Below are 7,488 nucleotides of genomic sequence, written 5' to 3'. Positions count from 1 at the left end.
AAAATGGCCCAAAGAGTGTATTTAACGAAATAGGGTCGGGTTTTAAAAACCCAAAAATGGAGCTCCGGAACAGTTATGCGGTCGCATATGCGACCGCATAATGGATATGCGGACCGCATATCGGTCGCATAATTGCTGCTAAAATGATCAAAAAAGCCATCTGTGTATGCGGTCAATATGCGGTCCACATAACTGTTATGCGATCGCATAATGCACCGCATAACATTTATGCGGTCGCATAGTCGACCGCATAATTGCTTCATACTGAACCAATTAACTGTCTCACTCTGCGGTCCGCAGAGTGATTCTGCGGTCGCGTAATGGACTGCAGAAATGCACTATTCTGCCAAAAAATTTCTTTTACTTTTCTGTGCATTGTTCAACCCAAAAAGTCCGAGCCTACAATCCTCAAACACATAAGCTTAGTCCAGCACCATGAAACATTATTGTCTTTGCAAATTTTACCGGGCTTTACACTTAAGTTCTTTAAAATTTTCCGGGGTATTACATCTATCCAAGATGATCAACAATTGAAATTTATGTGATTAAAACTAAAATTAACTAAGAGTCTAACTTATTAACGAATGACACTCGAACAAATGTAAGCAAGGAAGATATCAATGGGAGACAATATAGGTTGATTGGATAGGTGCAAGGTACTTGTCTGGGATTTAACTCTAGTTAATTCACTTCTAATGTTCAAGTGAGTCTCTCAAATTCACTATATTATTAGTTCGAATGTTCAGTAGAAACTCCTCTCTCGATTAAGTTTCATCCTCACAATATGAACTAAGTTAAGCTCGGTGAAGATATGCAAGAATTCATAGTGGATTGGTTGTAAGAGAACCTCTTTCGATTATTCTCCTAACTAGGTCTAAACAATAATTCAACTAGCCTATTTTGATTACTAAGAAGAATCAATGAATTCAACCAACAAGATAATGCAAACTACGCCTCTATCGATTACATGAATATGTGAATATAGATGCAACAATCAAAACACCCAAAATGAATCAATGCTTAAAAACTAGAGTTAATATCCATAAACAATTATCAATACACCAAATCCATCAATCCCTAAAGAGAACTACTCCATAGATATGGAGAAATTTATCACAAATAAGTTTAAGTTAAAGAAAAATATAAAACAATCCAAACCCTTGTCTTGAGTGAGGATTGAATGATGAAATCCTTGTGCTCTTGCTTCTCCCACTTATCCTTAGCCTCCTTAGGTCTAAATTATGTCAAAAGTCCTCAAAATACCATTTTCCATGTATATATACCAAGTAGGGTCGGGCCCAAATAAACACACCTTCTCCTTCACAAAATAGGACTTTTCCCGGACACGACGTGTGCGGTCGTGCACCTGGGAGGATGCTCGCGCATTAGGCCGGACACTTTACGTAGTGTTCTGCCTCACAAGCACGCCGAGTGCGCGGTCGCGCACCTGGGTGATGTCTATCTCGTTTCTTCGTTTCTCTTTTTGAATGCACTAGTGTCCATTGAGCCCTGAACTCAATTCCAACTTAATCCTTGGGCTTCTACGTAGACTTCAAAGATCCAAAATAGCGTGAATTCATCCCATAACATCTACATAGCTCGGAATCACTCCTACAAGGCATAAAATACACAATTAGGGCAAAACACTAGCGATTAAAGCTCGAACTCAATTAAAGTGTAGAAAATTAAAGTGCGATAAGCAACTAAAACATGCAATTATAGCCTAGCATCATAGGTCGCTAGCTAAAGTATGGTTGATGGTTTTAGGTAGAGAGTAGTAAGGATAAGAAAAGGTGAGTGAGAAGGTGACATCAATAGGTAAGGCCTAAGAACTAAGCCCATCAAAACAAGAGAGTTAATGGTTTCCGTAAGTTGTAGAAAGCTCAGTATAGCCTAAATGGACTTGGAGGTGTATAAGACTAGGAGCATTTAGAAGAGATGAAATTCTGCCCTGGTAGTAGGATAAGGGTATAATTGTGATAGATAAGAGGATGACGTTTAGGCCTTTGATTGGGTAATGATTTAAAGAAAAGGGATTTCATAGATTGCACAGGATTATAATACCCCCTTTAGATTAATCACGTCGGGATGCTATGAAATACAAATATTGAAGTATAGTATCGTCCCTAGGTGGATCAGGTAAATCACTTCAGATGTTCCCCGATGAGACGTGAGCCCTAGTGATAATATATTATGTAAGAGGTTTCAAGTTATCAGTGATAAATTATAGATCAACATTAAGGTCAATTTACAATAGATGGATAAAAGTTCCAAAGTATTAGAGGAGATTAGGATGTCATTCTTTAGATGAACAGTAATAAGGAAGCATTAAAGGACTTAGATTTATACATGTAGGAGAAGTAGTGAGAGAGTAACCTGGAGTTGGGTAGCATACTTCTGTAATAATAAATCGACGTAAGAATTATGGTATTATATGACCTGCCTAGATGTAGTAAAGCCATAAGCATAGATAATCGAGGCTATGAAACAAGATATAGCAATAGTCGTAAATTTCGCAAAGTACCGAGCGAAGAACTTTAGTATACATATAGATGCCAAGAGGGACAACTTGTCATAGTTCTATTGTCATGCCCCGACCGGTGCTCAACCGAGATACCCCCGCCGAGCAAGCCTCTACAATACCTTCTACCCAACTCACCCATGAATAAGAAGAAGATATATTTTCATTAATTAGAAAATAAGGAGATCATGTATACAACACCAATCCATTACAATTAGCTACTTAATTTATAATGTCACGCCCCGATCTCGGGGAGCGCGACCGGCGCTTAATAGATTTACCTTGGTCGAGCAAGCCTACACAGTGCCTTCTACCCAACTCACCCACAAATAAAGAGAAGAGTACATTTCATTAATTAGTCAGTAAGAAGTCATGTGAAAACACCATTTCATTTACATTAGTTACGTCCTTAACAAATGTTCAAAACAGTACATTGTACATTCATAGTTAAAGTGAAACAGATGATACAATTACACCATTTTAGTTCTAACTTTCCCAAAACAGACACAACCCATACTATGTGTACGAGCCTCTAACATGAACCAAAGAGTGCTATGACAATGCCGGCAACAAGGCCCCGACTATACCTCAAAATCCTATGTACAAAGGATAGAAGATGCATGACCACGAAATGAAGTGGGGCTCACCAAATAAGCTAAGGAGAGGGTGTGCTGCTATCACTGATCAATACCACCTGCTATGGAACCAATTGCATCTATTAAAGATGCAGCACCCCCGGCAAAAGGGACGTTAGTACATATGGAATAGTACTAGTATATAAAACTAAACACCCTCTCAATAGAATGAGCAACAGTAAACGGAGAATAAACATGATATCAATAAGAGACTCAAATGGTATCAAAGTGTTACATTAAAGGAAACGTAAATTTCAAGTAGGTTTCGGTAATTTAAGTTGGGAGATCTTTAGCACCGATATACAACCGTGTTTTATTATGGAGTTCGATCTCAGCCCAACCGGCTAAGCCATCTCACCCCGAGACATACACTCACAATACCACCATGTGTGCGGCATGGCATCCGATCTCATCCCGATCGGCTAAGCCGTCTCACCACAATGCTGTGTGGGTCGACATTACATCACATCTAGCTAGCAATAATCTCATACCATTTAAGGGGAAAACATCTCAACACACAAATCTCATCCCATATACGAGGAAACAGTCTCATCACATTAACATAGGGATTTACCTCTCAATCACTCCTACACCAACACGTGTAGTTTTGGGGTTAGGTTGTTCCGACCTACCCTTCCTCGGTGGCTAATAGATATTCCCAAAGCATTTGCTATTAAAAGTATTTACCACTCAATTCGTATTCTTTTACATGTTATTCATTTTATTGACACCATTGGCCATAACGAAATATCATTCTTGGCACATTGGCCATACTTCATAATTCAAGATCACTATTCCATTTTCAATCATTATCATGGATACTCAACAACAAGGCCTTTCAAATTAAGACTTTAATCACATACTCGAGCAAATAGGGTCTTAGGCATATATGATCTCTTGTACAATTTGGTGTGATCACTTTCATTTGGACTTGACTTGAAGTCACAACATTTTAATACATACTCGAACTACAAATACTCTCCCGAAGTATAGCACAATTTAATAAGATCATTCCGTAACACATTTGAACATATTCATATATATACATCCTCCGACGCCAAACTTATTCAGAAAAGTCAATTCATAATGGACAACTCGTCACTTACAAGATCATCATGGGAATTCAATTCTAAGAGAGAAGTTTAGCCAACATACCTTGTCTCGAGCCCTTTTAATTTACTAAAATATTCCAGAGATCCTAGGCACTTCGATCTATTTAGAGATATTGCAAAATTAAACACAAATTAGGAACGAGTTCATAATTCTAGCTCACTTGAGCATTTTACCAAACACTAGGCGTGCATTAAGGTTTTAAGGTCCTCCTATGGTGGATTCTTTCACCCCACTACCCAAAGTTCGCCCAAAGGAGCTCAACAATCTCCCCACTACCATAGATGGTACATGTATGTAAAATAAACAACTCCCACACCCAAGTACCTAATTTTAGTTATATTCCGAAATTAAGGGTTAGAGTGTAGAATCTTATCTTTTGGTCGAAGACCTTGTGAGTTACCCTAGAAAAGTCTTCAAGGTTTGAACAAAGATTGATGAACAAATGACTTAGAACTCATCTTCTCATTCTAGACCACCTTCCCCTCTCTCTAAAATATGAGTTTGAACCATCTAAAATGACCCTTAACATTGTTTAATAAGAATGGGGTCGGGTTTAAAAAACCAAAAAAATGAAGCTCCAAAACACGATCTGCGGTCGCATCTACGACCGCATAATGATTCTGCGGTCCGCAAAATGGCCCTCCGGAACTGGGAAACTCTGCGGCCATTATGCAATCCACACACCTGTTCTGCGGTCGCATAGTGTGCCGCAGAACCTCCCTCCAAAAAATTTTCATGTTGGTTCTGCGGTCGATGTGCGGCCCGCGAAATGATTTTGTGATTGCATAGTGACCGCACAATATCACCCAATCTTTTCCCAGTTTTTTGCTTTATTCTGCGGCCATTCTACGGCCCGCAAAATGATTCTGTGGCCGTATAGTGGGCCGCATGAATGTCTTTTTCTGAAAAAAAATTTCCTTTACTCCCCGGCACACTGTTCAATCCAAAAAGTCTGTATCAATGCGAGCAAGCTCGCCGCGAAGAATCTCTACATTCGTCAACACATAAGCCTACTTCGACACCACGAAACCCCGGGTTTTTAGGCAAAATTTATGAGGCCTAACATCCTCCCCTACTTAGGATCATTCATCCTCAAATGAGGGTCAAAATTCACCATTAGCGCACAATGTGACTCAGTTACTACAACACACACCAGCAGTTCCAATTTTTGACTAACTTCCTAAATTTCCAAAATTTTGCCAGAGTCTCAACAGTATAAATTATACATAATTCATAGAAGGTAACTTTTAGCATTTTCATAGAACACAACTTTATAAATACATGGCTATTCAAACAAATAAGGATACTTCTTCTTCATTTCTTCCTCGGCCTCCCAAGTGGCCTCTTCAACCTGTTGGTTCCGCCATAGTACTTTCACGGAGGCTATCTCTTTGTTCCTCAACTTTTGGACTTGCCTATCAAGGATGGCAACTGGAATTTCTTCATAAGTCAATTCTTCATTAACCTCAATGGTCTCAACCGGAATAATAAGCGGCGGACCTCTAGCCACCTTCTTCAACATGGACACATGGAACACTGGGTGCACCAAAGACATCTCTGGAGGTAGTTCTAGCCTGTAAGCCACCTGACCAATCCTCTGAATGATTCTGTACGGTCCGACATACCTCGGACTCAATTTCTCTTTCTTACAAAATCTCATTACACCCTTTATAGGGGAAACCTTCAGGAACACCCAATCATCTTCTTTGAACTCCAAATCCCTATGACGCACGTCCGAATAAGACTTTTGACGACTCTAAGCAATTTTCAACCGCTCCTTAATGATCTTAACTTTTTCCATAGCCTGATGCACGAGGTCTGGCCCTATCAATTCCGTTTCCCCAATATCGAACCACCCAATGATAGATCAACATATCCTACCATAGAAAGCCTCGAATGGCACCATCTGAATTCTAGCATGATAGATATTGTTGTAGGCAAATTCTATGTGCGGAAAATGATCATCCCAGCTAGCTTTGAAGTTAAGAACACAAGCGCGTAACATATCCTCAAGCGTCTAAATAGTCCACTCTACCTGCCCGTCGGTCTGTGTATGGAAGGCTATACTAAGATTCACCTAAGTACCCAAACCTTACTGAAATTTCTTCCAAATATATGCCGTGAATTGTACCCCATCGATCAGAAATGATAGAAACTAGAGTGCCATGCAATCTGACTATTTCTTTTATATATAACTGAGCGTATTGTTCCGCTGTGTCGGTAGCCTTAACTGGTAAGAAGTGTGCTGATTTCGTGAGTCAATCTACAATCACCCAAATCGAGTTGAATTTGCAAGGAGTGCAAGGTACTCTTACTAAAAATTCCATGTTAATCATTTCCCACTTCCACATTGGAATTTCTATGTTCTGTGCCAACCCACCGGGCCTTTGGTTTTCGGCCTTCACTTGCTGACAATTTGGACATCTCGCCACATAGTCCGCTACATTCCTCTTCATATTGTTCCACCAATAGACTTCCCTAAGATCATAATACATCTTTGTGGAGCCCGGGTGCACGAAATACCTTGCAGTGTGAGCCTCGGTCATGATTCTTTCCCGGAGATCATCCACATTTGGAACACATAGTCACCCTTGGTACCTTAGTGTACCATCATCCACGCCAAGAGAAAAGGCCATGGTCTTATGTTTTTGAATCACCTCCTTCAATTGTACCAACAATGGATCATTGAATTGCTTTTCCTTGACTTCCACCACAAGCGACGATTCAGCCCTATTTTGCACAATCACCCCTCCTTCACTAGACTCCGCAAGAAAAACTCCCAGACAAGCTAACCGATGAACCTCCTTGGCCAACAACCTTTGATATGCCTCCAAGTGAGCCAAACTGCCCATAGATGTTTGGCTAAGAGCATCCGCTACAACATTAGCCTTCCCCGGATGATATAGGATGTCGATGCCAAAATCCTTGAGTAACTCAAGCCATCTTCTTTGCCTCAGATTCTATTCCTTCTGGTTGAAAATATATTGAAGGCTCTTATGGTCCGTGAATATATCCACATGGACCCCATACATATAATGACGTCAAATCTTCAATGTAAATACCACCGCCGCAAGCTCTAAGTCGTGTGTTGGATAGTTCTTTTCATAATACTTGAGTTGCCTAGAAGCATAAACTTTCACCTTGCCATGTTGTATTAATACACACACTAGTCTAATCCTTGAAGCATCGCAATATACCACAAATCCATTCGTACCCTCG

Source organism: Nicotiana tomentosiformis, chromosome 7 (assembly GCF_000390325.3).
Source record: "Nicotiana tomentosiformis chromosome 7, ASM39032v3, whole genome shotgun sequence".
NCBI lineage: Eukaryota > Viridiplantae > Streptophyta > Magnoliopsida > Solanales > Solanaceae > Nicotiana > Nicotiana tomentosiformis.
Note: the sequence above shows the minus strand (reverse complement) of the source record.